Source organism: Arachis ipaensis, chromosome B04, assembly GCF_000816755.2.
Source record: "Arachis ipaensis cultivar K30076 chromosome B04, Araip1.1, whole genome shotgun sequence".
Classification (NCBI taxonomy): Eukaryota; Viridiplantae; Streptophyta; class Magnoliopsida; order Fabales; family Fabaceae; genus Arachis; species Arachis ipaensis.
The window spans coordinates 11898935-11912139 of NC_029788.2; the positions used below are offsets into that span (position 1 = coordinate 11898935).

Genomic DNA, 13205 nt, shown 5'->3' on the forward strand with positions numbered 1-13205 from the left:
ATAGAAAAGAACAACATAATAATATTTATATAGTTGCCAATGAAGAATATGATAACAGCATATGCTTCTTACTATACATACACTAGTTGGGATGTATTATTGCATGCTGATGTGGACATAAATAGTAGAATATCTTAGTCAAATATGTTTTGCCTAACATGTTATATATCTTAATAAAATATGGTTGCCACCATCTTAGTCTTAGTAAATTCATCTACTAATTAAACTCATCTGATATAGTCAATTAATTAAGACCACCAGACTCATATATGGTGGTAGATTCCATTGTCATCCACCAAACTCCTCACGCACCCAGTCAAACTACTTGTTTAATTTTAATAATGAAATTTATATAAAAATGATAAGATCACTTATAGATATACAATAAGTATCATTAATTATAAAAACATACGAACATTTTTGGTTCGAAGATATGATGATACCAGTGAAACACGTGACGTCCAACTATCTTTTTTTCCTGAATGGAAAGTTATATAATTGTTGGAAAAAATTAAAGTTAAGATAAGAACTTGTCTAACAGTAAAATTACAGTATCAAAATAACTTTTTCATAATTTGGACAACTCTAAGCAGCAAATACAATAATGACAGAAATTAAAATATTAAACACTTGATTTTTTATTGTAGAAAAATTCATAAAAAAAAGATAAAAAATTTACGGGACCTAATCCAATAATCAAATCTTTCACTATCAAAATAATAAATATATAATCAATCTTTATAGTAACACAAAAAAATTTCAAAAATCAACACAATATATCATCAAAACTGATTAATCAACATATAAATCTTTCACAAAGTAAATATCTCAATTCAGATAAAAAAAAATACAAATAGTTAAGTTATATTTTAATATTCATCTCTACTCCAGAAACAATATACAAAATAATCATTTTCATTTCATTTTATTTTAACTCGCCTTTATGATAAGGTGGTTCAAACTCGACCTACCTACTCATATGATAGCCCTACTAACAATTCTCCTGGATATCCTCTAACTTGATATTTACTATAAATAAACAATTTGGTTAGGAAAAAATAATAACATTTTTATGAATAGGTATTATAAATAAATAAGGTGAAAACTCAGGTGCAGTCGACTTCACGTGAAGTTGATAATTGAAAGCTGTTAGATGATTTGACTTATTTGACTAAAATTTTTATCTAACGGCTCTCAACTATCAACTTCAAGTCGACTGCACTTGACTAAATCTAAAAGAAATATTTTTTAGCGATCTATTGATCAACGGCTTCAACTCATGAGAGATAATATAATCCAAAAAAAAAACTTCTATGAAATTAAAAAAATAGTTTCTAAACTCAGGTTTACTTCAGTAAATATTGATTGTTGCGTTAATGGTTGCACGTTGTTCTATGCTAAAAATTGCAAAGACTTAAAGGAATGTAACTTTTGTAGTGCACCACAATATGATGCAAAAATAGTGAATAAAAAATACAAAAAAATTCTTTGGTATGTATTAAATAATATTGCATTTGATAGACAAATACATGTAATTAGCTTCAATACTGTAGTGTTTTTATAATAAGAGTTTATGGGGGCATGCTTTTATTAATATAATTGATTTATTTAAAAAATAAAAATTAATAATACTTAAATCTAATTTGTAATATTTAATCCTTTTTAAAAAATTTACCTTCATCCATGTTAAAATTCTCACTTTACTTTGATTCTGCAATTATTTAAAACATTTTATCTACGTTGTATTGCTGAGCAAATTGAGATTAAGCTTTTTGTAAGTTAAAAAATTGGTTATTGAAGTTAATGACTTAATGCAAGGTGTGATCTTGCTGACACATTTTTTATTGTATGATGATGATAATAAGTAAACCAGTTAGTTTAAAATTATGTAGAACTAGTGTATGTTTCCGTACATTATACGGGATAATTAATAAAAGTATATAATTTTTTATTTAAAAAAATAAACAAAAGATATATATAATAATTATTATTATAAATATTTTATAAAATAATAATTATAAATATATTTTTTTAAAGAAACACTTCACATATACTTTAATTTACTGCGTGTATGGTTTCACTAGCTAGTACCGTTGTTATTAAAAAAAAGGGATAAGATTGTGCTTATATATCATATTATGTGATGTATATCGTGCGTGGTTTTTGTCTGCATAATGATAATTTTTATTCTTTTTATTGTCTCGTATAATAATTAATCTGATTTTGATATTGGTAGGATGAATTTAAGAATGCTATAAAACGGGCTATGCAAAAAGCATATGAAAAAGGAAATGTAAGACCCAGAACCTTTGAAAAATCTTTTTATGATAAAGTCTCAAATTATATGGTTATTTATAGTCTTAATTTCAGAAATTATTTTATTAAAGGTAATTAAGGCAAGTTTTGATTTATTGAATTTGAGATAAGTTATGATTATTACCCAATTTTATAATTATTGGATTATTTTCTATATTTGAATTATAAAGTTGGTAGTTGTGAAATAATAAGGATTTTTATATGATTTGGATTAAATAATTAATATTTTAAATATTAATACTGTTACTCTGGAAAATAAAGGGATTAATTATATTATTTCTAATTATTCTGATTTGGGCATTTTATGGAAAATAATTTGTAAGATTGATGAGCAAATAATATTTTTCTATATATAATTAGTGTTGGATTTAATTTAGATTTCAATTACTACATTATCCCCAATTTCATTTGAAATTACCAATTTGCCCCTAACCCTAACTTTCAAAATAATAAAACCCTAAAGCCTTCATCCCAGCAGCTGAAACCATGCCTTGTCTCCCCTTTCACCCACGGTTTCCCCTTCCTTCATGAACAAAGAAACAGAAAACAAAGAAAGAAAGAGAGATCTAAGGGGGAGTAAAGGAGATTGGAGGAGAAGGAGGGGAGGGGGCCTTTGCTGCCACCTCCATCGCGCGCTTCTGCCGGCCTGAAGCCACCACCTTCACGCCGCCACGTCGCCACCGCCACTGTGCCATGGAGAAGAGGGAGAACTCGCGCCGCCTCCACTACTGTTGATCCATCGAAGTTGGCGCGAGAAGAGGAGGAGAGGGTGCTGTCTTGCGCCGTCGCCGTCACACCTGGGCGCTGCAGCTGCAAGCTCACGTTGCCGCGTCGCCGTGCCATCATCACACCTTGGATCTACTCTGTTCGCGAGCTGAGTTAAGGGAGAAGAGATGAACGCGACAGGGAGGAGTGAATGAGCCGTGCCGGCGCTGTTGGGGCCTCACCGCCACCGGAGAGAGGGAGATCAGAGCGGGTAAGGAGGAGGAGGGTAGTTCCTGCCACCATTGGAGTTTCGCTGCCGTTGATGCTACGGCTGTCGCATGACTGGCCGCTGAGAACAGATCCGTGACAGCTCGGGTCCAGCCACCGCGCCCAACCGCTGTTCGCGTCACCGGTGTCGCCTCCGTCAGAACCACCGCCGTCTCTGCCGGTTTCCACCCCCATCGTGGTTGATTATGGATGAGAGTGGAGGAAACTGTCTCTGCCGTCGAAAAATGCTCTGTCGGTAAGGATTTTAATTTGTGGTTTCTGTCCTTTTTGGATTTCGAGAAGGTTTTGATGTTGCGTGGTTATCATAGTTGATCCACCGGAGCTTCTGGCCGCTACCGGAGCTACTGCCGGGTTGATTCGAAATCGCAGCTGCTTCGTTTTGCTAGTTCAGTAAGTATTTATGTTTCGGAAAGCCTCGCGTTAGTATTCTGTTGTGTTTGGTTAATGAATATGAGTCTTGGTAACGTGGGGTCGAGTCCTGATTATTGTATGTTGCGATTAGTGTCACTATGGTTATTGCGGATGTGGCTTGAAGCTGAGGTTGCGGTTGTTGATGATTTCGGGTTGAGGTGAAAAGGACTCTGTGACGCGTTTGAGTTATGGAATTTGGGTTTTGAGGTAGGGGCACTTTCCGAAAACTATAGTTTATTATTGGAATTATTACATATGGATACTGACGTGAGATATGGTGTATTTAGTGATTGTATCTGCCTTATGTATTATTTGATTGACTCGAATGATTATAGATGTTTGCTTGGCTGAATTGTTGTGCGGCTTTGTGAAATGTAATGTTTTGAAGTGATTCTTTAAAGATTTGAAATCTGAGTTTAATCCGTTGAGGATTGATTTGATTTGAGTCAATTATTTGATGATGTGAAAAGTCGAATGCACTTTTGAATTCAGCCTGGTTTACTTTAATTGACTTGATCTTGGACAAATGATTTGTTACTGAACCGTTTCTTTAAAGCTTTGGAAATGAGTTAAATCGGTTGATATTGAGTTGACTTTGAAATGGTTTTCTTGAGATATGCCACTGAGGCGACTGTTGGATTTAGCTTGCTTTGAATTGATTTCTAGTTTTGAGCTGTTGAAAAGGAATGAGAAACGGTTTAGTTGGGACCCGAACTGGGTGGCAAAAGTCCAAGTTTTAGGGGAGGTGTTGCCGAAATTTCTACAAAATCCTAGTCTTGTTTAAAAAGTTATTTAAAAAGGATTGGATTTGAGAAGTTGTATTATTTGATTTATTAAGAGAATATTTATATTTTCAAGCTTAATTTATTTAGTGAACTTTATGCCTTGAGTTTGACTTATTTAGAAATGAACTATTTTTACCGTTTGAATCACTGAAGGAAAGAATGACGCTCTAATATTGATTTCAATATAAAAAGGAGCTTTTAGTGATTTCAAAGGAATATAGACTTTTGATTGAGTAATTAAGTTTGAGGCATTTTGGAAGAGTTAGAAAAATGGGTTCCAAAAAGAAACCTGAAAGTGGTTTGATTCAAATGAACAGGTTCCTTTTCAAGTGAGTTAATTTTTGGACCGGGTTGGAACTTGTGATTTTGTATGGTCGGTTTCATAATAAATTCAGTTTTATTTACTTGAACCGAGAATCCATGATTTTAAGAGTTTTAATGAATTTTAAGGAATTGATATAGGTTGACCTTCCCTAAAGACTTGGGACTCTGCCGAGAAACTTTTGTTATAAAATCCCATTGTTGGATGGGTGATTTTGAATATCTCAAAGAGATTTCTTGCTCCAGATTAGAGACTGTGATGCCTGGGTAGTAGCGGTAGTAGTGGTGATTCCACTCGCTCCAGGTTGAGCTTTTAAACACCCGCCTGGGTAGTAGCCGCAGTAGTGGTTATTCCACTGGCTCTGGGTTGAGCGGGTAGTAGCGATGGGGTTGTAGCTCAAACCTACTTGCTCCGCGATGGGTGTTTCTGTCCATGGTTAGCTACCAGGACGTGTCGGGTTGGCTATATAACCGACAGATGATATCATCAGCCATTAGGAACAGGCATGCATCATATGCATTTATGTGACATTATTTGGGTGTGCATATTGTACTTGGTTTGCCTTCGTGACTATTTGAGATTAACTGCTACTTGTCCTACTTGCTGTAACCGTTTGTTTGTGCTTGAACTTCCTATCTGTGTTTGCAACTGGGACCCGGTTGGATTGTGGTGATTGGTTGTTAGCTGGATTGTTTGGGTCTAGGGCCGTGGTTGAAATGAGATGAACCGATGGTTGATTTCGGTTTTGTGTTTCTGATTTGGAATAAAATATGAAAGGCTATTTTGGTTCCGCATAGATAAACCGTTTTGAAAGGCTTTTGAGTTTTTGAGAATTGAACAGTTCTTCTTTCAGAAAAGATTTTTCAGACTTTACTTTTATTGTAAACCGTTGTTTTTGAAAAGGAGGCATAAGACGGTTATTAATCACTAGTACGGTTTATCTTCACGTATCCTATTACAGTAATTCCCAAAACCCTCTACTGAGAACCCTTTCGAGGATGATGTTCTCACCCCCTTACATTTTTCCCCTTTCAGGATATGGGCGCAGAAGTCACGAAGAGTTTATTTAGTTGTTGTTGAGATGCTCTGTCTTGCTTTAGTTATGGTTTATTGAACCCTCGCCATTATCTTGATATATTCTGTAAAAGGGATAGGAATTGTATTGGCTAATGCTTGTAAAGTTATTTATATATATTTATGTATATATATGGATGTACTCTTTATGAGTTGTAAGTTGTATGGTATTTATGGATGTACGTTATCGAACGAAAGTATTTTTGGGAGCAGTATTACGGTTTAAAGTTTTAAACAGGCTCATATTTTAGTATTAAATAGTATAAGTGTCGTCGTAATGTCCAAGCTATCAGAGTCGCGCAGCCGGAAGCGTGAGCTTTGGTAGTTAGGGTGTTACAGAAAGTAATACACCAAATAAGATGAATGTGTGGTGTGAAATAGCCGAAGTTAAAAAAGGAAGAATTTATGGACTTGGAATAGAATCCATTACAGTTGAGAAAAGACCTAGTTATCGTGACGCCAGCTCTCAGCCATCCGATTGGTTGCGAAGGTCAGAACATGAAGAAATAATGAAGAAAATGCAAGAAGAGAACGATGACTTGAAAATTAGGTTGAAAAAGACAGAAAAAAGATTTGAACTCAATAACCGTTTGCTTCAACAAATGATGAAAAAGCTTAATTTTAAAATTGTGATTCCTCAACTAGAAGGTGGAGAAACAAATATAGGAGAGGATGAAGATGGTAAATGTATGTCTGAAGAGTGATTATTTCATTGTAGTTGTGATGCTAGTTAGTTAATAGACTTTAAATGATGTAATTAATAATTCGAGAATGTTGTTTACTTATTATTGTTATTGTCTATGATATTGAATTGATGAGTTATTTTGGTTATTGGTTAAGGAGTGTGTTATGTTATTTGAGATATATCTTTTATAGGTTGGCTTTTATGTGTTAAGGTGTAGATTTTTTGTTGATGGTTTTTCAATATTTGATGGTCTAGATGTAAAAATTCAGTAAAAAATTGATAATTAAAAAAGGATAATATAAAAATTTTGGATAATATTTTAGGGTACAAATAATTTTGTTCACTAGAGTTTATTTTTCTTGAGTAAAATGTTAGTTTTATTTTTTTAGTAGATTTATCAACGTTCTAAATTTTCATGGATACAAAATAATAGTTTATTTGAAATGATCTTTTAGGTAGTGTTTGTTTTAAGAGACTGAAATTGAAATTGAAAGATTAGTACTCAATATTGTGTTTGATGGTTAAAGATTGGAACTAAAATTCACTACAAGAATTTGACAAATTAGCGATGGATTTTTGCGAGAAATATTTTTTGTCACAATCTGTCACTAACTTGTGAGGAATTAGTGACGCACTAACGACAAAATTAATAAACGGTCATAAAATATCCGAACTTGAGAAAAGCGACTGATTAGCGAGAGATTTACGAGTAAGTTTATTTCTCGCAAATTGATTTTTGTAGCTAAAAAAAGAGTGAGAAAAATTTCCTTTCTAATTTATCACAAATTAATTAATTAGCGAGTGACAATGTTCTAGCAAATCAGTCACTTAGGGGTTCAATCGAAAAAAAGTGAAGTAGTGAGGGATATTATTGTCACTATTCCGTCGCTACATTTTTTTGCATTTTTGGCATGCTAAAAGCGTGACACAATTCAATTTTTCTTGTAGTGTGAGATACTTATTGATTTGTACTAGGTTAAAAAGAATTTGCGATGACATTTGTGATAGTAGTTCAACTAATTAAATACATATTATTTCCTAGCAAATTAGCGACTACTTCATAACTCTACTTTTTGTAAGACCCCGGATTTTTGAAAAGTTATTCATTTATGATCTATTATATTTAATTAAGACCGCTGAAAAATGCCTCTGCCGCCGTCGAGATCCACTGTCGGTAAGGGTTTTGAGTTTGGTTTTCGTTTCTTTTGAGATTCCGGGAGTTTTATTGTCGCTACATGTTGGTTTCAGTCACCGTCGCCGGAGTCGGGTTGCCACGGCCACTTGAGGTGGATGCTGGGGCTGCCGCCAAACCGGTTCAGAGGCCGTCACTATTTTGTTTTTGTATGACAGTAAGTATTTTACGTTTTGAAAACCTTCGCGTTAATGTCTTGTTATATCTATTAAAGTCTTTGCGATATTAATGTGTTAGGAATTAGTAACCGAGCGTACATGTAGCGATTGAGGCTGTTTCTGCTATTGTGAAAGCAAGCGGAGCTGAGGCTTCGGTTGCCGCAGATTTTGGGCTAAGCGAAAAGAGTTCAGTTGACACGCTTGGGTTATGGTTTCAATGTGTCGAGGTAGGGGCCTTTTTAGAAAAGCATATTTTATAAATTGGAATTATTATATATGGATATTATGTGGTAAAAATGTATCTTTGAGTGATTGAAATAAGTCTTATGTAATGTTGATTGTCTTGGATGAATATGAATGCTTGGTTGGTTCGATCATTATTTGGTTTTGTGAAACGGACGGTTTTGAAATGTTTCTTTAAAGTTGCTTCTTTAAAGCTTTGAAATAAAGTTTAATCCGTTGGAAATTGATTTGAGTTTAATTTGGTTTTCTTGAAATATGAAAATGGAAATGCACTTTTGGATCCAGCTTGATTTTGAACTGATTTTGGGTTTTGAATCGTTGAAAAGGATTGTGGAATGCTTTGGTTGGGACTCGAAAAGGGTGGCAAAGTCCAAGTTTTGGGGGAGGTGCTGCCAAAATTTCTATAAAAATCTTAGACTTTGTCTGAAAAGTTATTTAGAAAGGCTTGGATTTGAGAAATTGTATAATTTGATTTATTAAGAAAATAGTTATGTTTTCGAGTTTAATTTATTTAAGAAAACTATATGTCTTGATTTCGATTTAATTAGAAAGGAATTACTTTACCATTTTGAATCACTGAAGAAAAGTACTATGTTCTAATATTGATTTTAAATATAAAAAGGGCTTATGCTTTCAGTTATACCTAAGGATTTTGTCCAAAGGAGCTTTTAGTGATTTTAAAGGAAATTGGACTTTTGATTGAATAATTGCGTTTGTGACATTTTGGAGGAAGTCAGAGAATTGGTTTTAAGAAGGAACCTGAAAGTGGTTTTGATTTAAATGGATTGGTTCCATTTCAAGTGAATTGGTTTTGGATTGGATTGGGACTTGTGACTTTATATGATTCGGTTTTATAATAAGTTATGTTTCTTTTTAATTAAACCAAGAATCTATGATTTTAAGAGTTTCAATGAATATTTTAAGAAATTGAGATAGGTTGTCCTTCCCTAAAGTATTAAGACTCTGCTGAGAAATTTCTATTACCGAATTCAGTTTTAGGATGACTGATTTTTTGATCTTTCAAAAGAGATTTTAATTTGGCCTAGTTGCTGAATTGTTTGGAAGTTTTAGAAGGATGTTGTGGAAATGTGACTTGTTTTGAAGGAGAAAATTTCTTTTGAGAAAGATGGCTTATAAGTTTGAAGTGATTTGAGAAATGTGTATTTTTGAAGTTAAGGCTGGGATGAAGCGAGTTTGATTTCAAAGAAAAGTGATTTGAGAAAAGTGATTTATGGCTTGAATGATGATTTTATGAGTTTTATGATGTTGGAGAGTGGAAATGGAATATGTTATGAGCCAGAATGACCGTATATGATAATGAATTATGGCTGATCGTGGAATATCTTATGAGCCGGATGGCTGAGTATGAATATGGATGATTATTGAGTTGATAAAGTGATTGTTGCCCTTCCAATTATCTGAGATACGAGTTTCCCTGGGTAGAAGCAGTGGCTAGCCACCACGTGCTCCAGGTTGAGACTCGATACTCTGCTGACCTTATGTCGTAAGTGTGGCCGGACACTGTGAAAGTTCCGGATGAGCTCGCCCCCGTGGATAAACACCAGTGTGGGTGTTGTGTGATTATAATTATGATTGTGAATAACTCGAGTTGGGGATGCACGACAGAGGGACAGTCCAATGGTTAGCTACCAGGACTTGTCGGGTTGGCTTTATAACCAACAGATGAGACTCATCAGCCACTAGAACAGGCATTCATCATATGCATCTATGTGACATTGTGTGTGGGTGTGCATATTGTACTTGGTTTGCCTATGTGATTAATTGTGTTCAACTGTTAATTGTTCTACTTGATGTAACTGCTTGTTTGTGCTTGAGCTTTCCTACTTGTGTTTGCGACTAAAACTTTGTTGGATTGTGATGGATTGGTTGTGGATTGATTTATTTGGGCCTAGGACCGTGACTGATCATGAGATGGGCCGAAGGCCGTGTTTGGTTTGTATTTTTGGCTTAGAAAAGTATGAAAAACTAAATTGGTTTAACATAGACTTAATGAACCTATGCGTGGAACAGCTTGGTCATTCATACTGTGTAAGGAAAACTTTCAAAAAGGCTTTTGGTTTATTTTATTGAGGAATTAATAGCTTTCTCTTTCAGAGAGGATTTTAGATTTTGATATTAAACCTTTGGTTTCGGAAAGATGCATAAGACTATTATTAATCACTATAACGGTTTACCTTCACGTATCCTATTATAGTAATTCTCAAAAACCCTCTACTGAGAACCCTTTCGAGGATGATGTTCTCATCCCCCTACAAATTTCCCTTTTTAGGATATGGACGCAGAAGTCACGAAGAGTTTACCTAGTTATTGTTGTTGTGATGTTTTGTATTGCTTTAGTTATTATTTATTGTTCCCTCGCCTTTATCTTTATACATTCTGTAAGAGGGATAGGAATTGTATTAGTTAATGCTTGTAAAACTATATATATATATATATATATATATATATATATATATATATATATATATGTATGTATGTATTTTTTGTGAGTTTTGTAAGTTGTATTGTATGTATGGATGTATATTACCTATCAAAAAGTATTTTGGAGCGGTTATACGGTTTAAAGTTTTAAACAGGCTCATATTTTAGTATTAAATACTTTTAGAGTCGTCGTAACACCAAAGCTATCAGAGTAGCGCAGCCGGAAGCGTAAACTTTGATAGTTAGGGTGTTACACTTTCTCATTTAGAATAGCTTCGGTTTAGCGACAAAATTCCTACAAATTTGATTAAGAATTTTCAAAGATTAGTTATAGATTTGCTACAAAATGTGACAGATTTACGATCATATTAGCGGACAACTTGTGACGAATTAGGTTCGGAAAATTCCTTGCTAATTAGCGTCAACTAAACATTCCATTTTGTCTACGAAGTTAGCTTGGAATTAGCGATGATTCTGTTGCAGTAGAGTTTGTTGCTAATTAGCGACTACCTTTTAGTCTATTTCTTCTATGGAATTAGCTTTTACTTTAGTGACGGATTTGCGACTATCTTTTCGGTAGCTAAAAAACTTTCCGATGAATTAACGACTATTGTGTTTGCCTCACTGATCTGCGACTTGTAATTAGTGAGGAAAGAATTAGTTGCTAGGCGGTAGCTAATCCGTCACAAATTATATTTTGTGTCAAATTAGCGATTATTTTACGACTCTTTTTGTGGTAGCTAATCACCCATATTTTTGTAGTGATTTCAGTTTCATAATACAAAATTTCAGTTCTTTCAGTACCTCAAAAAGTAGAGATAGAGGAGACTGAAATCCCTAATAATGGACAAAAACTTTTTTTAACATTTATTTTCAAAAATACCATCATCAATCTAAATTTTCAAATTTTAATTCTACACTTTCTACCATTCTCATTTCTCAAACCTCACCTCCATTCTATCACTACTCCTTCTCCTCACCACTGCACCTATTCCCACTAAATAGAATATTAAATACTTCACGCTAAACATAATACAAAAAATTTAATTTAGTCTTTATCTTTTAGTTTTTGTCTTATAATTTATATTGCTTAATCTCTATATCTCTTCTAAATACTTTATTAGAAATAAGGTCAACTAAATGGTGATCTAACGTTGTAGTAAAAAAACGAAATGGTGAATGTGTTCTATTGCTCAAGTTATTTTTTTATTCAATTATGATTTTATTCATTTATCTGTCATAATTCTTAACAAATGGGTATATATTATATTTTTATATATTAAGAAAAGAGAAACATAATAGTTATATCGTTGCCAATGAAGACGTACGACCTCTGCCTTTTACATAAACTAGAGGGGACATATTATGGCATGCATGCTGATATGGAAACAAGTACTGGAATATCTTAAACAAATTTATTATTGTAATATTATTTTTTAAAAGAATTGTAAAATTAGAAATATGTTATTTAACTAATAAGTTAGCAATTTTTAACTAGTTTTTAAATGTAATAAATCAATTACATTAATTTTATTAAACCCACTTTCCAATTTTTTAAGAAACTAACACCTATCAGATTTTAACTCCCTATTTAATTACGAAGAGGTCTACTATACGTACAAGTTTTTTTGGCTTACAAGCTATACAAGTTGCTCCAAGTCCAAGAAAAAACACGCACCTTAATCACCTTCCACAACACGTTCACTCTTCCTCTTCTTCCTCAATTAAAATGCAAATTCAAGAGACATTCGAAACAAACTACGATTCTGCAGACACGTTCCAACTCCTCGCGAAGAGTAGAAGAAATCAAGAAGAAAAGATACAAATCTCCATAAAAAAATCACCAGAAAAAACGAAGAAACATTATTCAAGGTACTGTTTTACTGTTCTTCTAGGTTTTTCTTCTCGATTGTCTCTGCCATGTGCTTCATCCTTAACCAGCAAAACATTAAAAGATTTCAAGAAGAAATATACTGTCTCCCACTGTTTTAGGTGTATTTCTTAAATCCTTTGGGGGTATTTTTGTAATTTTTTGGGTGTATTTCTGTAACTGTTTGGGTGTATTTTTGTAATCTTTTCTGTAACTGTTTGGATGTATCTCTGTAACCGTTTGGGTGTATTTCTGTAATCGTTTGGGTGTATTTCTTAAGTTCCATTATCTTTAAAACGATTTCAAAGCTTGATTTCAGAAACCATGAAAATCGAAAAAAAACGAAGCAAAGAGAGAACGCACGAAGGAGATCCAACAAATTTAGCGAGAAATTCGAAAAAAGAAACGAAATCTTTTGAAAAATGGAAGTTATATATTTGTGCGTTAATTGATTTGAATTGATTTAAAAGTTTGTTAACAAGGCCCGTAACATAAGCAGCGCGTTTAGGGGTTCATTCTCTTCAGACTTGTAAAGCTTGTAAGTACAAAATACTTGTATGTAGAGATTAATCTAATTATGAATAATGCTACATAGCCAACAAAATTTATCATTTTTTGTCAGTATTTAGCTAGCAAAAAATTATATCTATATTTATAGGAGTTTTACACACAAAAAATATAACACTCCGAATTTTTGAAAAATTAAATAGTAAT

The 13205-nt window shown here is 33.4% G+C and overlaps 1 long non-coding RNA gene across 1 annotated transcript; it reads left to right on the forward strand.

Annotated features, from left to right (window-relative positions):
• Positions 3646-5914, forward strand: LOC110270908. Its single transcript, XR_002360674.1, has 3 exons — positions 3646-3699; positions 3812-3927; positions 5863-5914. It is a non-coding gene; the product is annotated as an uncharacterized LOC110270908 (long non-coding RNA).